Source organism: Pinus tabuliformis, chromosome 6 (assembly GCF_031772625.1).
Source record: "Pinus tabuliformis cultivar Carrire ecotype Pingquan chromosome 6, CPIR1, whole genome shotgun sequence".
In the NCBI taxonomy this organism is placed as follows: Eukaryota; Viridiplantae; Streptophyta; class Pinopsida; order Pinales; family Pinaceae; genus Pinus; species Pinus tabuliformis.
In genome coordinates this window covers 578,687,412-578,709,453 of record NC_142292.1, presented here as the reverse complement: position 1 = coordinate 578,709,453, position 22,042 = coordinate 578,687,412, and positions in this window count along the sequence as shown.

Sequence of the window (22,042 nt, the reverse complement as noted above, 5' to 3'; positions counted from 1 at the left end):
CCCCTAGGTCTCCATCTCTGATCAATCCATCTGTAGAGTTCCCGCTCAGAAGGCCAATACCCAACAAATCTACATATTAAGGCATGGTCTCTCATGTAACAGTTATAATCCTCCAATTTGTTGTTGGGAACAACATACCTTGGCTGTTTTTGAGCCCTAGGTAGACATTTTCCTCTCATTCTTTTCTGCCACAGGTTGCCCATTACTGGGGCATGACTTTCCTTCTCAGTGTGCTGCTCTCCTCCTGTGCTCGTCTCACCTATTACCACATTTTTGAAGGAGGGGATCTCTCCCCCCCCCCCTTGGCTCTCCCATGTCGCTCAGGGCGTTTTCAGGGGTTTAGAATCCCGTTTGCCGTTGAAATCTCTTAAACCAACCCGTGCCTGCAATCTGGGGTTCACTGTCCCAGCGGATCTGAGAGCTCTTACCACCGTCTAAACCCTTCTGCAACCACTGTCAGCGTTGTCCGTTTGCGCAAACCCTAGCGCTCATCCTCCAAGTTCATCTCGATATAATTTAATATCATTAGTAATATAATATTATTTATTAATAATATCATTATTAATTACTAAATGTTATTAATAATTAATTCATTCACAAAATTAAATAAATATTAATTAATTAATTAGTTAACCAAGAGTAATTAATTAATTATTACTATTATTTATCAAAAGTATAAATATTTTTTTTTCATAATAATAATACTAGTAATATTTTTAATTTAATAATATAATTAATAAATATTGTTAGCATTAATTAATAAATTATTATTATTTTTAAAAAGATATAAGTATTGTTTTTTTATAATTTATATTAATTATTCTCAATTAGTTAAACGAAAGGAATATTGATATTATAAACCCTATAAATAATATTACACAAGAGGACTATGAACCTTTATAGATTAATAAACCTAAGGGATTGATATTATGAACCCAAGGGAATAATAAACCCCCAAGAATTAATACTAAAAACCTAAGGGATTATAAACCTAAGCCAATAATATTAATCCAAAGGGATTAATATTTTAAACCCAAGGTATATAAACCCTAAGATAAATATTATAAACTCTAAAACGATCATGGTTGACCATGGTTTACAATGGTTGATTTTCATATTGAGACAATCTTTGTCACAATGTGATGTTGGACCATGGTTGAGCATGGTCTACCATGATTGATTTTCATATCAATCCCCTCGGTTTATTAATCAAAAGGTTCATATTCCCAGTGTTCAATATTATTTATAAGGTTTATAATATCAATCATAAGGTTTAATATAAATCCCTTGGGTTTCTAATCATGGTCGGCCATGGTCAACCATGGTCTAATGTAACATTGTGACAAATATTGTCTGAATATGAAAATTAACTATGGTTAACAATGCTTCAACGTCAAATTGTAACAAAGATATTCTCAATTTGAAAATCAACCATGGCCAACCATGTTTATTTTAGCGTTTATATTATTTATCTGATGGTTTATATACCAGGGTTTATAGTGTTAATCTGTTAGATTTAATATTATTCCATTGGGTTTTTAGTATTAATCATTTGGGTTATTATTCACTTATCTTTATAATATAATCCGTTGGGTTTATTAATCCAAGGGTTCATATTGCTAGGGTGTAATATTGTTCATATGGTTTATAATATAAATCCTTCAGTTTAGCACAAATCCCTTGGCCTTATAATCATGTTCAACCATGGTAAACCATGGTTCAATGTCACAAAGATTGTATCAATATGAAAATAAACCATGGTCAACTGTGGCCAACCATGGTCCAACATCGCATTGTGACAAAGATTGTTTCAATATGAAAATCAACCATGGTAAACCATGATCAACCATGTTTATTTTAGGGTTTATAGTATTGGATTATAAGATTGATCCCTTGGGTTTAATATTATTCCCTTAGGATTATATTCCCTAGGGCTTTTAGTATTAATCCATTGGGTTTATTATTCCTTTGAGTTTATAATATCAAAAAATTGGGTTTATTAATCTAAGGGTTCATATTCCTAGGGTGTAATATTGTCCATATGACTAGGGTGTAATCTAAGGGTTCATATTTTAGGGTTTATACTATTAATTCTTAGGTTTAATATTATTCCCTTGAGTTTATAATTTCATTGGGTTTATAATATCAATCCCTTAGATTTATTAATCTAAGGGCTCATATTCCTAGGGTATAATATTATTTATATTAAAAACTCAAGGGATTACAAGCCCAAGAGTTTAATACTAAAAACCCAATGGGATAATATTAAACCCAAAGGATTAATATTTTAGACCCAAAGTATATAAACCCTAAGATAAATATTATAAACCATAAAATAGTCATGTATGTCTATGGCTAACCATGGTTGATTTCCATATTGAGATAATCTTTGTCATAGTGCTATGTTGGAACATGGTTGACCATGATCCACCATGATTGATTTTCATATCAATCCCTTGGTTTATTAATCTAGAGTATAGTATTATTCATAAGATTTATACTAACACATCCACATTAATAAATGTGGTTGATATACCCCTATGAACGTTAATGTATATGGATTTAATACTAATATCAATATTGATATTAATAAATATATAAATATAATAATAATACAATAATAATAATTATATTATAAGATATTATTATCATCCTATTATAAATAGGATAATAATTATAAAAAGTATAATGAAAATTTAAGTGTTACCCAATATAGATTTAATATTAATAAATATAAAAATATAAAAATAATATAATAATAATTATATTATAAAATATTATTATCATTATACTATAAATAAGGTAATTCACTGATAATATTATTTCTAATTGGGGTGGGTAGAATTAGGTTGGTTCACTTTCGTTTCTTTACTTAAATAGACGGTTAAAATTGAATGTCCAAGGAATATGCTTGGCATATCCTTAGTCTAAGACACTAACACACAACTATTATTTCACTACCCATTCCGTGTTCTTCTATAAATTTTAATTTAATTAATTAATGTAAATCGCTTCTTCTAGTGTCGATTTAATTAATTAACGTGAAATGCTTCATAGCGTAATCGCTCGACTCCCCATAAACATGTCCTTTGATTTCTCGAATCATCTGGTGTCGGTTGGCGTAGTCGCTCAACTTCCTTTGAATTCTTGATTGTAGGTAAGAATAATAGTAGGCATTAGCTGGAAAGACGAACCAAAAAATCCTTTGGAATTAGTGCAGGATGTGGGTAAGCTACACATCTTGGAGTAGCTTTCACGAGGTTTCATTAAAGACAACTGGACACATATTAGATTCTAATAATTTATATGGTGACGATAACGAGTAAAGGTAAGCTACGCATTTCAGGTTTTGAATAATTTAGATGGCGATGATGATTTCTATGCAGACCCTGGTGAATTTCCCGACTTATCTGCAATTTTTAGGGCAAGGGTTAGCATCTTCGATAACTCTATAGGAGATTCTAATAATTTATATGGTGACGATAACAAGTAAAGGTAAGCTACGCATTTCAAGTTTTGAATAATTTAGATGGTGATGATGATTTCTATGCAGACCCTGGTGAATTTCCCAGACTTATCCGCAATTTTTAGTGCAAGGGTTAGCATCTTCGATAATTCTATAGGAGAACCTACCATTAGCATTATTGGTAAGGTGTGGGTCACTAGGATTTTGATACAGTTTGTTGTTTATTTTCCTACATTCAATAATTACACGATATTCTATAATTTCTTTCAATACTCTGTGGCTATAGTCCAAATTGTATTTCAATCTGTTTGGCTGAATATAATGCTTATGCAACCCATACAAAAGATCGACTCTTTCTTTTAGCTCAATATCATCAGTGTCCATGCGAAGAACAATAGTCGTGATCTTTCCACTCATGTTGCCCAAACCCGTTATTATTATCGCAATTTAGAAACACTTATAATTAATGCCCTCCGTTACCATACCTTCCTCTTAGAGACATATCGTCAATAATTTATAATCAAATAATGACTTTATACGGTTACATCAAGATTTGATAGTCAATACAAATCTTCCATTTCAATGTATTAAAATTAAAAATCTTATGAACATTGCTGCCCTTTGATGCATCACCCTAATGAAAAGTATTGGATTAACTACGTTAGGTTAACAAAGAGTATTGGACTAATTATTTCAGTTTTTTGTTTTAATATGAAATAGGGAAATACAGTTGATTTAATGAAAGGTATTGGTTTAAATCACATGATCACATCTTAATTTATCTATGTGGATCCTCGTTGTTTGGGAGCACAAGACAAGAGGGTTGTCTGGATCCTCATTGAAAAGGATTATAGAGGAGGATTTCAAGATCACATGGAACTTCATTGGGGCGACACCTTCCTCCATTAAAGGTTGGACTACTCGGGTTCATTTCAGATGCTCCTTTTGCCATAGAATTGGACATATGCGTGACCAATGCCCTTTTAGACCCAACGGACCCTTCCATGGAAGAAGATACTATAATGGTGTCACGGGGCCTCACTGGGTCCTTATATTCTGAACGGTAAAAAGAACATGCCACATAAGCAACTACCTCATCATCCAAGTATGCATTCACGCCAGAACTCCCACCTTCCACATGCTTTTGGATCAATTGTTTCTTTGCCCATTACCATCCCATCATCACCGAATATTTCTCCCAAATTGGATTTCCCTCTCTCTGATAGCCCACCAGTCTTCATGTGCCATCCGCCTCCCAAGCCTACAACTAGCCAGGACATACCAACTCCCTTTACAGCTCCACATCCATACACTAACATTTCGTCCACCTCACAAGGAGCATTTGATGCTCCTCTGGCTCCACATCATCATCAATCAAAAGATAAAGGCCCATGCCTCAGCATTACTCCACCAAATTCTCCCACAACTTCGCCTACAAATTCGGTCGGGAGTGACTTAGACTTCCTCTTACAAAGGAAGAATATTGATCTCCGTACTCTCACTATCCACAAGCCAGGAGGTATTTCATCTCCCCACATCAGCTTGACCTCGGTGGGAAACATTACTGTGCGAAGGAAGCAAAACCATGGCTGTCGCCACTTTCGGGGACACTCCAATAAAAATCCATTTTCCTCCCCATTGGATAGGTTTCTCGTTGACATCCCCATAGCTGACATCTCCCCCTCACGGGTCCTTAGAGCACGGATGCCTGAGAAAGATCTTCCATGATGTGCATCATCTCCCTCAATATTCAGGGTCTCGGGACTACCCCTAAATTCTTAGCCCTCAAAAACCCGCTGTTATCTTTACAACGTTTCATGATTCTTATCCAAGAAACAATGAATAGTGTTCCCTATACTATCTAATATTTTCGGAAATTTTTTTCGAACTGGTATATATTTGCAACTACTTCTATGGGCCTCTCGGGTGGTCTGGTGGCCTTATGTGATCCAAACATGATCAACATTAAGGCCTTTGAATGTTTTGCGGGTATACTATTGGAAGGAAGTATTCATGGCTTGCCTCGTCATGTTCATATATTAAACATATACGCCCCATACAGGGATAGAGGGAACTTCTGGGACCGGTTCATATCGTGTGGGTTGATGGACCTGGAGTCGCTCATTATAGCAGGGGATCTAAACAGTACTATTAGTTTGGATGAAGTTTAGGGTTGTTTCAGGAAAGTAGATCCTCTGGTTGCAAAAATTCAGAATACCATCATCATGAACAATTTTGTGGATATTTGTCCCTCCAAAGTAGCCCCAACATGGGACAATGGGCGCACTGGCTCTACCTACGTCGCTAAGAGACTGGATCGATTTATGATCCATGAACAACTGTTGGACCATCTAGGGGATGTCCAGGTTAACATCATCAATAACTTCATATCGAATCATAGACCTATCACACTGCAGTGGAGAAAAAGGGAACTCCACTCGTGCTGTCACTTCAAATTCAATAGAACAGTGTTGGAGGACCTTGACTTTAATAAGATGGTGCTCACAACATGGGGTAGTTTTAATACCACATGATCCTCTCCCATGCTCAATATACTAGAAAAACTACACTCCCTCTGGGGAACTGTCAAGTACTGGCAAAAAAAGAAAATTAAGGACAACAGAATAGAGCTTGTGAAAATCCAAAAGTGTTTGGACTCTCCCAAGTCCTCCATGTCCACTCATTATCTTCCTGATCATATCTGCACAAACGTTCAAACAATGGAAATCAGAAAGAAGCAAATCCTAATGATGGAAGAATCCACATGGTGACTAAAGAGCAAGGCACTCTGGTTAAAGGAAGGTGACCGAAACACTAAATTTTTCCACAGATATGCTAACCACTACCGAAATATAAATTCCATATGGGAGATCACAGACTCTGATGGATGCATATACCAGACACAAGAAGGAATAAGTGATGTTGTTGTACAATTTTTTCAAAATGCTTATGGAAGCAATGAAAATTCTTCTGTGGAAGATATGGTTTGGGGTATTGATCCATACCCTATCATGTATGATTTGGAGAAAAATGAGGATTTTTTTAAGGAAGTCACTGAAGATGAACTACTGGGAGTTCTCAAGTCGTTTAAGAGTGACAAAAGTCCTGGTCCTGATGGGTGGACTATCGAACTTTTCTCTCACTTCTTTGAAACTATTAAGGCTGACCTTCTAGGCATGATTGAGGAATCCAGGACTATGGGCTTCATTCACCATAAGATAACTTCCACATACATTGCTCTCATTCCCAAAATCAACTCTGCAAAGAGTTTCACGGACTTCAGGCCTATTTCATTGTGCAACGTCATCTACAAAATCATATCGAAGACTATTGCTGGGTGTATGTGCAAGACTCTCTCTCGCTACATCTCCCCTGAACAGCATGGCTTTCTTCTGGGTAGACTCATCCATGATGCTGTGGCAAATGCTCAAGAAAGCATGCACTCCATTCACACCAAAAATATTGATGCTGCTATTCTTCAGATTGATCTCTGAAAAGCATATGACTGTCTGGACTGGGGCTTTCTTAGACTAGTCCTTAGCAAGATTGGTTTACAACCCAGATGTATTAACTGGATCATGGCCTGTGTGGACAATGTAAACTATGCTGTCATTATCAATGGATACCCAACAAGGTTCTTCTGGGCTGGCACAGGTCTCCATCAGGGGTGTTCGCTATCTCCTTTATTATTCATTTTGGTCATGGACTGTCTGAGTTTGCATATCAAAAAAGTGGTCCTGGAGGATCAATTCCAACCACTGAAGCTGGGAAACAACATCAGTATTTCTCATAATCTCTTTGTTGATGACATCCTTATAATGGGTATGCTCTTATTGAATTGAAGCTTCTGTGATCCATAATAGTTGTAATAAGAACTTCGACGTAAATCACATGTAGAAAGACCTTTGTCAATGCATTTTGAACCAACCAGTGTGGTTCATCGTCAGGACAAGTTGAAGAAATAGATCTAGCTTTGCATGTTAAATAGTCTGAGCAGAGCCTCCAACGACTATCTTAACCAGTGGCTAATTTTGACTTAGGGACCAGAGTAAAAAAGTCAAAGCTATATTCTGTGACCATACCTTTAATATATATCTATATATATATTATAAATAAAATAATTTTAATAGGTGCTTACATTAATAGTTAGTTAAAATGGTATTATTTAATAATTAAAATTATAAGTTATTAGAAATATTTAGGTATTGGAAGGCCTTTATTTTAATAACAATATATAGGGTATTTTTAAGATAATAGTTAGTTGGAATATATATTAGAACGAGATACTAAGTCAAAAAAAAAAGTAAATAAATAAATAGATAAAAAATAAAGATAAATAAATAAAAAACAAATAATAAAAATAAAATAAAATAAAATAAATAAATAAAAATATATAAAAATATAATTACGGACGTAGCTAGTACAGGTAAACGTTAGTTGGAAAAATAAAAATGAATAAATAAATAAAGAAATAAATAAAGAAATAAATAAATAAAAATAAAAATAAAAGCAGAAATAAAAATAAAATAAATAAATAAATAAAAAATACATGAATATATAAAAATATAATTAAGAACATAGCTAGTAAAGGTACTGGAAAAATAAATAAATAAATAAAAATAAAAATAAAGATAAAATAAATGAATAATTAAATAGATAAAAATAATAAATAAAATAAATAAATAAATAAATAGAAAGAACGACACAAAATAAAAAGAAGGAGAGGGACAGGAAAAAGACCATTAAAAACCACAGAGCAAGAAGGATAAACCCTAGGAGGAAGGAAGGTTCCAGGGGGAACAACAAAAGCTAGAAAAGGATAAAGAAAGACTAAGACGAAAGGGCAGGGATCCAACAGCTATTGATCTTCCAGCCATCATCTCTATTGAGATTGTTAGGCCTTCTTTCAATCTCAATAGCTTCCCTGAATTTACGATGATGGAACTGTGCAACTTTGGCAACAACCTTGGCCTCTTCTATACAAACCTGATGCTTGGTCTTTTCCACATGCTCTGCTAACGCTGAAGACTTGGTTCTCCCATGTCTTAAGTCAGCTGTCAATTTTCCTAGTATTATCTTTTTTCTCATTTTTAGTAGATTTGCAAATACTTTGGGATTGTTCGTGAATTTTAACAAATCTGTTCTATATCATAATCAATCTGATTTGGTGACTATTGCATATATACAATACTTATTTAGGATTGAGGCTAGACCTATGCAAAATGGCTTGAAATATCTTGGCTATCGACTTAAACCCACCTGCTATAGAATTACTGATTGGAAATGGCTTGTTGATAGATTCTATAAAAGAATCTCTGGGTGGGAATTTAGATGTCTGTCCTTAGGGGGAAGGGCTATCCTTACACAAGCTGTTCTATCACAATTGGGTGTCTATTGGGCACATCTTTTCCATATTCCTGCCTCCATCATTAGCGACATAAACCGTCTTATGACAAACTTCATCTGGGCGGGTAGTCACAGTTCAAATAAATTCCATTTGACCAAACTATCAAACATTACTCTTCCAAAGGACATGGGTGGTTGGGGAATTATGGACCTCTATCGCTTCGGTGAGGCTTTACTTATAAAATCCCTCTAGAGGGGATTATTTCGTGTAGGCACATGGAGCAAGATTATCCACCACAAGTATCTAAAGAATAAAGAATTTATTTTTCGGTACCAATATGTCTCAATCGATATCAAACAAGGTTCAGCAATCTCGCTAAGCTTTTTGAAAATTGAGAAATACTTTATTCAACATCTAGCATTTTTTGCAGTTGGTTTATGCCTCATCTGGTCCTGTGGGTTACCTTGGTCCTTCGTCTGGAAGTTTCTCAACCGTACCCCCTCTGTCGGGTCCCCTATCTAGTTTTTCTCACGCTCCATCTGCTGGTATCCCTGTATCTGATATCCCTGCATCTTTACACCCATCGGCACCTGCTCAACCTACCCCTTCGGCACCGGCATCTCAGCGGATCCCTCCCCCTCCCGGCGGCCCTAGAAGAAAAGCCAAATGTTTCAAGTCGCGAGAAGCTGACTATTTTCTCAGATTGGAAGAGGACATACAGTGGGGCGAAGCGATGGATTTCGCGGATCGGGTACTAGTTGGGCGCATCAGGGGTCGCAATTATTCGGCGGCACGCTTGAAGGCTTGGGCTTCTGAGATTTGGGGGCATCATTTGGTTGATATACCATTTGTGCAGACTTTTGTGAGGGGATGGTTCGCCCTCAGATTCGCGCATGTCGACCACACTAACTGGGTATTGTCTTCTCACTGGCACTTTGACCATGCGCCTGTGCTTCTCAAGCGATGGACGCCTTTATTTGACCCCGAGACGGAGCAGATTGGGGTTGGCCCTATATGGATTCGACTACCTGGTCTTCCCTTACAGTACTGGTCGGAAGAAATTTTCAAGCGCATAGGCAACGCTCTCGGTACTGATATGGGGTATGACAAGTCCTACCTACAGACTGGTATGATGGCCTATGCCAGGATCCTCATTCACATGGATACGCGAGGGGGACTATATGAATATATTACTATTCAATGGAGGGATTCGGCGCGAAGACAGATCATTGACTACGAGGGCATACCTTACTGCTGCCGCCGTTGCCACAAAGTTGGGCATCTCTATCGAGACTACCCACTATTGAGGAAATCCCAAAGGCAAGAACACGAAGAAGTTGCCGAGATCAACAGGTCGACTCCTATGGAACAACAACCAGAACAGCCACCTGTGGCCCATCAGCACTCATCAGGGGATGCTGCGCCTCAAGACGGATCTGGACCTGTCAGTTCTGCGGTAGATGCTCCACTCCCGGTACCGCCATCGTCCACAGAGGCTCAGGAGCACACACTGACCCCTCCGATGGACACAACGGTTTCGGGTAAGTCATCTCCTCCTAATCTTTTGTTTTCACATGCATCCTGCATCTCATCTATAACTTCTCACCCTGATCCGCCTGTGACTTCCACCTCTCACTCACCTGCTCACATATCTCTCACTTGCTCGATCCCGCCGCCTCCTCCTCTGCCCCCCCCCCCTCTTATCACTTCGACCACCGCATTGTGCAGGCCATCCCCTCGGTACTCCCTTCGCCCTCGGAACAAGGACCGAGGACCTGACGTTATTGGTCTCGATCCTGTTAGCCCCCCTACCCTCCATAAGACTGGAAGGGGACGCCGATCCCACATCACCAAAGCTAGACAGACAGCGGATGAAGAGGTTCAGGGAAAATTTTAAGAACCCCCCTAAATTTATAAATATAATAAATGGGCGAATCTCCATGGTATATAGGAAAAATGGAAGGCGATTTTATCAATAATATAATATTTATATATAATTTTTTGGCGAATCTCTCACCAGGCATGGCCAATATTTTACTCAATTATAAAATCTTGTAAGATCTTGGCGAGTCTTTCACTAAATAATAAAACTTTGTAAAGTCCTAGTGAATCTTGGCATAGGCTACATGCTGGTTTAATTCCCCCATTTAAATAGGCTACATTCCAGGTGAATACCATGGGTCAATACCATGTGCCATTTTGGTGAATACCATGGGTCAATACCATGTGCCATTTTTATTTTTATTAATTCTAATATTAGGGTTAATAATGGTTTTTTGCATGGTATTAATAACACTCTAGTCCATGGTATTTGTCCCATAGTATTTTGGCCATAGGTTTCACCTAAATATAACCCATTTTTTGAGTGTCCTTAAATATAAGGTGACTTATGGAGTAAATATAAAAAAATGTTTTATTTGTTTACCATACCTCTCGTTTATTTATATTTTTATTAATTTACCATACCTCTTTTACAAATATGGTATTTGGCCCATATGATTCACTTAAATAAAACCTCTTTCTTGAGCCTTCATAAATAGAACGAGGGTTATGGACTAAATATAAAAAGAGGTTTTATTTATTTATGATACGTCTAGTTTATTTATATTTTTATTTATTTACCATACCTTTTGAATAAGTATAAAGAGACGTTTTATTTATTTACCATACCTCCACTTTACTTATATTTTTATTTTTTTACACCCTTACATGTATATAAGGTGACTTATGGAGTAAATATAAAAAATGTTTTATTTATTTACCATACCTCTCATTTATTTATATTTTTATTAATTTACCATACCTCTTTTATAATATGGTATTTGGCCCATAGGATTCACTTAAATAAAACCTATTCTTGAAAATGGGCGAATGGATTCACTTAAATAAAACCTATTCTTGAAAATGGGCGAATGGAAGGTTGTAAGTCCTAATTTCAAGGGCTAAATTTACCTTTTTTACCCTCTCCCTTAAAATAAGGTGGGCTATTTGAAGTGATTTGTAAAAATGTACTATGATACAAAATATTCGCCCACTAAAAATTTAAAACCCCTTAATTTCGCCAAAGGGCGAACATTCGCCCCTAAAATTATCCTTGAAGAGGTTGCCCTTGGGTGATAGCACACTATTTTTGGGGCCCTTAGAGCGAAGGATGGCCCTCCCCCTCCCTCCTTATGAAAATCCTCTCCTACAATTGTAGAGGGTTTGCTAGTTCAGCCAAAAAACTAGCACTCAGGAGGCTCATCACCTAGAAGCATTTGGACATCATTTTTCTACAGGAGACCCTCTGCCCTGTAGACCTCCTCATTCGCTCCCTTACTTCTTGGCTCCCGAATTGGACTTTCCATGCTCTCGATGCGGCTGGTAGATCAGGGGGACTGGCCATTGGGGTCTGTAACAAGACCATGGACATTTGCAATCTTTGGGGAGGCAAGGGCTTCATTGGTATTGACATTCATGTTCACTCCCTGGATAGGGATCTCAGAGTTATAAATGTCTATGGACCCTGCTCTGACCGACTCACTTTCTGGAGATCCCTATTTGAGAGAGAACTTTTGCAGGCTAATAACATCATTTTGGGAGGGGACCTTAACTTCTCCTTGGGCTACTGTGAATCATGGGGGCATATGGCCCAAGTGGATTCTTTCTCTGATACATTCTCCTCCCTATTAGAGGACCACCACTGGGTCGACATTCCCTCTGCTAGACTTCAGTATACCTGGTCTAATAATAGGAGTGGTGAGCAGAGTCTAGCCAGGAGACTCGATCGCTTCCTTATAAAAGAACAGTTATATAATGATCTCCCCACAGGAAGACAATGGGTAGGATCCGGTGGATTATCAGATCACAGACCTATCCTACTCGAAATTGATGGCCTCACTCACAAAATCAAGAGTCCCTTCAAATTCAATGCAGCATGGCTACAAGACCCATCTTATGTACAGCTGGTCCACGATTACTGGCAAAACAACGCTCTACGGGATGGGGAGGAACTGTCTGCTGGTTTTGTCAGGAAATTGACTGAGCTCAAGCAGCTTACTAAACAGTGGGCTCATCAGAAGAGGATACAAGATAACCACACTCTTATGGAGGCAGAGAGATTCATTATGGAGTATGAAAACGCTTCATCAGGTACTTACCTCTCACCTGAGAGTAAGGAGCAGTACTACCTTCTGATAGCCAAACGAACTCAAATATTGAAGGAAAGAGAAGAAAGCATGAGATTGAGAAGTAGGGCGATTTGGCTCACTGAGGGGGATAATAACACTAAGTTCTATCATAAGTTTGCCAATGGGCGTAAAGCCATCAATACCATCTGGGAGCTAAAAGATGAGCATGGCCAAACCATCTCAAATCAGCAGAATTTAGCCAGGATGGCCACCGATCACTTCAGAGGAATTTACAGGGCTCCTGGTATCGTTAATATTTTAGAGATTATGCGTGTGGCAGAGCTTTTTCCCAGATATGTGGACCAGGACAGTTTGGAAGAAATTCTGAAGGAGGTGACCATGGATGAACTGGAAGCTACACTGAAATGGTTTAAGAAGGACAAAAGCCCCGGCCCTGACGGATGGACAATTGAATTTTATATATCCTTTTTCGACATCCTGGGGCAAGATTTATTAAATATTGTGGAGGACAGCAGGAAAAGGGGCAGAGTATCATCAGCCATAAAGTCTACCTTCATCGCCCTCATACCTAAGACTGATGATCCGAACTCATTTGATGACTTTCATCCCATATCCCTCTGCAATTGCCTCTATAAGATTATTTCCAAGATTATAGCTAATCGGCTCAAACCCATCCTCTCACAGCATATCTCATCTGAGCAATTTGCATTCCTTCATCACAGGCAGATCCATGAAGCCATAGCTACCGCTCAGGAACTCATGCACACTCTCCATATTAAGAAGCAAAAAGGCATGATTCTTAAAGTTGATCTTTCTAAGGCCTTTGATAGAACTAACTGGCTGTACCTTAGATTGCTGCTCACTCATCTTGGATTCCCATATGATTTCATCAAATGGATGATGAGCTGCATCGTGGATGTATCCTACAGCGTCCTTCTCAATGGAGAAGCGACTCCTTTCTTTATGGCTGAGAGGGGGCTCAGGCAGGGCTGCCCTCTCTCTCCTCTGCTCTTCCTTCTGATTATGGAAGGGCTGAGCAGGATTATCTCATCCACCAGAGATCGTCGACAACTCACTGGTATCAAAATTGTGGATAATTTCTACCTTACACACCTATTATTTGTCGATGATATACTCATCTTCCTTAATGGTAGTATTGGGGACTCCTCCTCACTTCATAACTCCTTCAGGCTCTTCCAACAGGCCACGGGGATGCAGATCAACAATAATAAATCTACTATTACTACTTTTGGATGCATGCCACATGAAATCAACTTTGCCACACAGTGCTTCCCCTTTGTTACTATGGAGTTATCAGATGGAATCAAGTACCTAGGTTTTCGACTGAAGCCAGCGGGTTACAAAATTTCCGATTGGTTATGGCTCATATCAAAAGTGGAAAAGAGGCTTCGGGTCTGGTATCATAAATACCTTTCGAGAGCCGGTAGACTAGTCCTTATTAAAGCAGTCATAGAAGCCACCCCTCTATATTGGATGGCGTTGGCCTGGATACATAGAGGCATCCTGAACCGTCTACAAAGTATTTGCTGCAGATTCCTATGGAAAGGGCACCAAACAGGACGTATTTTTGCTTGGGTAAAATGGGAAACTATTACTAAACCCAAATGCTGGGGAGGATGGGGCATCAAGAGACTGTCCATTTTCTCTAAAGCGCTGGCGGCAAAGCTCGGCTGGAGTTTGCTCACTGCTGAAAGCCTCTGGACCAGGGTGGCATACTCCAAATATATTAAGCCACTACCGATACTAGATTGGCTCTGCATCAGACATGGCAACAACAATCACTTCTCCAACATCTGGAAAGCCGTCATAGATTCTATTCCACTCTTGCGAGATGGCATCACTTGGAGGATTAGGGAAGGGAATGCAGTTCGAATTGGAGTGGACCCCTGGGTTGGATGCGGAAATTCACACAGGCTATCGGCTGATCTTACTCACTATCTCCATAGCAGAGGCATCATTTATATCAAACATATCGGGGATCAAGCTAATACATCATTCCTCCAACAGGCCTGGTTATCAGCTAGGACTTTAAACCTTCCTCACCAATGGCATGACGATTGGACGGACTACATATTTGCACTCACCCAAGCTAATATCAGACTTTTGGAGGGTCCAGATGAGATTATATGGGCGCTTGCAAAACATGGAACGTACTCGCCTAAACTGGGTTATCTCATACTCATGACGGCACACAAACCTGCTGAAGTCCTCGCTACTTGGAGGACGATTTGGAAATTAAAAGCCGCACCCAGGACTAGGCTTCTGATGTGGAATATCATTTTTGATAAGGTCCCCACAGGATCCAACCTTATGAAACGGTCATTCTTTGGTCCATATCGTTGTCACCTTTGTCTTAATGCAGAGGAGAGCACTGAGCACCTTTTTCGCACTTGCAACTCGACTATTCATCTCTGGCAAACAATTTCATCAAATTACCCGCAGCTGAAGCAATGGCATGGGATCTCCCTACAGGAGGCCTGGTCCAACTGGTGTTCTGAGCATACTGGTAAAGCCAGGAATCTTCCTCTACTGATCTGTTGGGCTATCTGGATAGCCCGTAACCTCTCTATTTTCCAATTGAAGAGACCACACTGGCCTTCGATCATACTTCACACTATGACAGATTACAATTTATTACCGGAGGAGGACACTGTAGCTCCACAGAGAACCCTCTCTCCCATCCCTATTGATCACTCCAAGCCCTGGGCTTTCTTTGATGGTTCGGCTCAAAATGATGGATGTGGGGGGGGGGAGCATTCTTCACCTTAATGACAGACATTGCTATAAGATTCAAATCAACCTTGGTAGAGGCACAAATAACTTTGCAGAACTCAGCACAGCCAAACACATTATACATTTTGCTATTCTAAAACATTGGAGACATTTACAGTTATTTGGCGACTCCAAAATAGTTTGCAATTGGCTCAATAACAAATCTCATTGTCATGCATTTGCTTTAAGACATATTCTGGATGAAGCAAAAAAATTGATCATGTCATTTGAATCTTTTGTCTGTCACCATATATACAGGGAACAGAACACCATTGCAGATCAACTCTCTAAAGAGGCAGCGCACAGAATAGGAGAGGACTGGTGGATCCAGGAGGACAACGATGGTACTTATTATCAGTACTATCACCGACCTTTTGTAGAGCTTTTGGAATGATGGGCTATATGCCCTCACGTCTGCAGATATTTTTGATCATTTTCAGTATATAGATACAGTCATAACAGCACATCCTTTGTTTATATTATAGTTTTTTATATATTGCTCTCTGCGTAGAGCAAAGCACAAATTTTGATCTCTGATCTGACGTACTTACATGCTCCCTGCGTGGAGACTTTATCAGCTACTTGTGAACTCGACAGGCATAAGCCTGCTTTTGAATATGCTACGGCATCTGCAAAATGTAATTTTCTTATCTATAATGAAAATTACGACTTTTTCCCAGGGGAAAAAAAACATCTAGCATGGAAATTCCAGATAGGTAATAGCATTCTTATTGGTATTGACCCAATATTGGGTGCTGATTCAAAATTCACCATTTCTAACAATATCATACAACATCTCAACGAACATGGTTTTTTTTTTTTTTGGGGGCAAGTTATAAAAGGCTGGCAGGGTATGCTCCCCATATGGAAAAATGCCCTTGAATTGGGTTTTACCGGCCACATGGAAGGGGAATGGTTTCAAACCATCTCAACAATGAAACAACTTGGCATTTGCCGATTAGGGACATAGGACAAAATTATATGGTCGGGTAAAATGACCTCTCATAACATTATTGTGGCGGACACATATCATGCATTACCAAATATGGTCGCCAGCATCATACCTTTATGCTTTCTAGAAAACTAATGCTCCAATAAAAATTATACTTTTCACATGGCTTGTTTATCATAACAGGAATCTTATATGGGCAAACCTGCAAAAAAGAAATTGGTATTATATGCTCCTTATGCAAAAATTATTCTGAAGATAATGATCACATCTTTCTGCACTGCCAATTTACCACACAAGTTTGGAAAAAGATTGCTTCCCTATTTGGCTTCCCATACATTCAACACTCTTGCATTAGAGAATCATTGAAATGGTGGAGTTCACAAAAGCCTGCGTGGCGGGTTATTCCTCTTTTCCTCTTCTGGGCAATTTGGAATAGGAGGAACAAAAGTATCTTCTAGAACTGTAGGGAAGATTTCTCTATGTTAATTGAAAGAATTGCCTCCAACCTTTCTTTATTCTCTGCACAACCAATATGCACTAAGAACAGTCCTAAAATGAAGAATAAAGTTCAGTTCACATACCCAATGGGGTTTTTTGATGGGGCTGCACAAGGGAACACCTGTGCTTGTGGTTTTTGGATTGCCATGACAGCTGATTTGTCATACAGGATGTACTGGAATTGTGGTGGTGGTACAAACACAAAAGCTGAAGCAGTGGCTCTCTGGGGTCTCCTATGGTTCAACAGTTTCCTAGGGAACCCCACTCTGCACATATATGGAGACTCGATGATTATAATTGATCAAGTATTGGGGAGGGCATCCATCAAAAACCCCAGGCTTCAAGGATGGATGGAAAGAATCAAATCTCTATGGCAATGTCATGATAGCTCCACAATTCAACACATTGGAAGGATCCTCAACAAGCAAACAAATATCTAAAAAAGGATTGCAGGGAAGTTTTGGCAAATGGTATCTAGAGATCTCATGGGGATAGAACACTTTTGATATGGAAGACTTTCCATATCTGGGTTAAATTTCCTCTATGCATGTTTTTCACAATATTTTTTTTTGTAAATTTTGTTATATAGGCTTATTATCTTCGCAAAGCAGTACAATATGTCTAAAATCTTCATATGGTAGCACATTGTGTGAAGGTGGCATTCAAGCATGTCCTTTTAAGTTTGAGAACTGTGTTAAATTTCTGTGACATTATTGGATGATTGTCTATTATTCTTTTTGTTTTTTGAACTAGCTTGCTTGGCCACTGGGCATAAACAATGTCCTCTATGAGGATGGACTTGTCCTAGTCTCCTCGTTAGATGGTGAATTCTAGTAACAATGTTTCTTCTATGAGGATGGACTTGTCCTAGTCTCCTCGTTAGATGGTGAATTCTAGTAACAATGTTTTCGTTTTCGCTGGGGGTGGATCTTACTAATTAAAAAGATAGATCCCATTGATAATGCCTCTGAATGGTACAAGACTCTCTTGTGGGCGTAATATATTTCTTTGCTTTTCATCACCTCCTCTCAATATTCATGCATGTCTACAATATAGGACTGAATTGATGCATGTCTACACTACAAGACTGATCTCATGATGGAATCTGCATCTACAGGCATCCACCTTTTGCTATTTCAGGAATACATCTTGTATAAAATTATTTGCCATTTGGTTTTTCATGCTGTACAAGGATTATGGACTGCTTATTTCCCTGTCTCATGCAGAGTTTTCATTGCACAAGGGGATCTGTATTTTGGGTTGCCCGAAGAGGCTCATGTTTTGAATTGAATGACATATGTATATCCAATTTCTAATATAAATATAAATCAATCTTTTTTCTTAGTGAAAAAAAAGATCACATAGTCTGAGCCACCAAATATCAAGTTTTCTTGATAAGTCTGAAGGTGTAATGTATCGAATTTCAGTAAGAGATTAAAAATAATCTATTATATTTCTGGTATCTTCTTGTTACCTAATTACATACAGAGATGATATCCAAGATACACAATAAAAGAAGAGAATCCAACTTCACCTTAGGATAATTTATAAAGTAAGAGCAAGCTATAAGGGCACAAGAATGCAGAATGCAGAATTCAATTTCTATCGCACAAATTGCAGAGATGACACCAGTCCACTGTTTGAAACGTAGTTTCCAGAAATTGGAAGGAATGCCAATGAGAGCGAAGATTGGTTGCGGTTGTCCAGAAAAGAATGGCACAGTATGGTTAAGAAGATCAACGAAATCATAGAGAGGAAAAGTAGACCGCATATATAAAAAAACAAACTCAAACTCGCACACAGTTTGCTACAGTAAATATTTATAGCAAAGTCGAGGAAGGAAGATGAATCACTACCGTGCTGGTCACAAAGATGGTTGAAGAATTATACATTGCAAATTTAAACCAAGTTTATTCCAACCATATTAGCGGTACTATAGTTTCGTTTAATTTTTAGTTTTACTTTTAATTTTCTAGTTAGTATAAGTTGTATTTAAAACTGTTTCATTTTAATTATTTTAAAATTTATTTTTATTTTTATCGAAATATAATATTTTAAAAACTTACAGTTTTTTTTACTGTTAGTATTTCTTGGGTTTAGGTTTTCTTATTATCGTGATTTTTGGGTTCACATAATCATAGTTACAATCGGTAGGGAAACAAATTAAATGGAAACCAGAGTGCAGTAAAGTTTGTCAGGTCTCCACTGCTATGAGATACTAGTTAGATTTTGATTGCCATGAGGATGAACTTAGTCAGCGAGCAAATTGAATAATGTAAAATATTTCTTTTAAATAGGTTTTTTTTGGGATGAATTTCCCTTCTTTGTATGCTATAAAAAAATTATTTATTTAATGACTATTTACTTTAGTGAATTTCGGGCATTCGGTTTCTGCGAAATTCATCCAAAGATTAGTTGTGATCACGGATTACAATGTCACAAAGTCGTTTCAATTTTAAATTAAGGTTTTAGTAGTTTTCACTAATGGTAAATTAATGTCTTAATAATTTGGGGATTTATATTTTTAACTCAAGTATAAATGGTCAAGTTTTCTTTTTTTTTAATAGCTAGCAAAACAATGATGAATAATATTGTTGAAATTTTACCAATTTTTTTAATGAATTTTTTTATTTTTATTTTGATAATTATAATTATAATTATAATTATAATTATAATTATAATTATTTGCTTTATATTTTTAGAATCTTGAATACTACTAATAAATGAATTAAAAACTAACACAACACATTTAATAATATGGGTTATATATTTGGCCTTATATTAATCACATTTGTTTATTAAACTTTTATCAACCACATTTACTATTTTACTTTATTTTAATTATTCTTATTTTTTATTTTATTTTTTTACTTTAATTTTTTTAATAATTTAGTTTAGGTTAATTTCATAATTTAACTTATAAAAAATTATTAATTTATATTAAATATTGTTAATTTATTAAATATTCAATATTGTAATTATTATTACAATCATTTTAAGATAATCATTGTTATTACTTTTAATTGTTAATATTATTATTATTATTATTAATCAATATTATTACAAGTATTATTTAATTTTATTATTTAAATATAATATTATTATTAGTTAATAGGAATTAGTTAATTCCATTAATAATTATATAATATATTAGCACAACTATATCATTAAATGTGGTTGATATACAAAAATATGTATATATATGATTCATGCACAACTACATTGGAACATATGGTTGAAAAACCCCGATAGACATTAATAGTTTAGATCTACTATTAATCATAATATTCATACTCATATTGATAAATGTATAATAATGAAAATAATAATATTATTAAAAAAATAACTACTATAATAATAATATCAATATTATTATTATAATTAATAATTATATATATATATATATATATATATATATATATATTCTTTGAGGAAAGTAACTTTCTATTAATAAAAATAAAAAGTTACATAAAGAAGATTCACAAGTGCATTCATGTATTGTCCTTGAGGACTACGAGTATGTGTTTTAATCACTCATAGAAGCTATGCTACAAGAAGCTATGCTACAAGAAATCACATTTGGCCACATAAACTAGTTTTTTCTTTTTTACCTTTTTTCTTTTGAACTTTTTGCCAAACCCTAAGTGATGGAGCAACCATAACAATTGTCACCTCATCACTTTTTGAAATGTTTGGGACTTCTTTATTTGAGTCTCATATCTCAGAAACATGAGATCGCTTTGTTCCACCTCAGCCTTGATTGCTGCTCTTTTGCTCTTGTTGATTTCCTTGATTCAGAATCACTGCTGACTCATTTGGATTCTTTGTTTATTTATCCTAATCCTTTAGCCTCTCTTCGTCCTCCTTTTGAAGACCTTGCTTGTCCCATTCCTTTGGATGTTGCTAGTTCTCATCCATTTCTTCATCCTTATCATCCGAAGAAGGTGGAAATGGGAATTTCCATCATTTTTTCTTCTCTAGTCTTTTCTTTTTTCATTTTCTTTTCTTATGTGCATGTATTATGTAAGTGCCCTAGTTGATGGCAGATCCAACGTCTAAAGGCAGTATTTTCAAAATGTAGCTATTATGTCCACTTGAAGTCTTGGTGTGTAATATCCCTCCCCTTAATAATAATAATAATAATAATAATAATAATAATAATAATAATAATAATAATACAAGAAAATAAATAAAAATAGTAAATAATAAATACATAACTTCGGGATGAAGTTCTTTAAAGTGGGAGAGTATGTAATATCCCTCCCCTTAATAATAAATAATAAATAATATAATATTAAAATACAAGAAAATAAATAATAAAATAAATAATAAATAATAATAATAAATAATAATAAAATAATAAATAACATTACTAAAGCTATAAATAAATATAAATAAAACAAGAAAAGCAATAAAAATCAGTAAAGCTATCAAAAAGTAAAAACAAAAGAAATAAAACAAGAAAGCAATAAAGTTGCATGTAGACACATGGAGTGTGTGCATGTTGTTCCCCTTCCAATGTTTTCTCTATTTAATAGATGGTGAGGAAGATGAGAGGCATTCCAACATTCCATGATTCCATGATTCCACCATCCATTCTCTTGGGAGAATAGTGTTCTAAGACAAAGGATTCCTTGGCAGTACTACGTTGATTGAGGGCTCGGGGTGGCTAGTTGTAGCAAGTTTTATGTAACTAGGCCTACGGTTGGGTGGAGAGTCATCCCCAAACCTTGTTGCAGTTAGAAGACTTCAAATATCATTCAACCGGAAAACACAGGTAAGTATCTCTACTTATAGTTTTGAATTTTGATGTTAATTAGTTGATAATTGCATGTTGATTATAAATTGCTAGATTA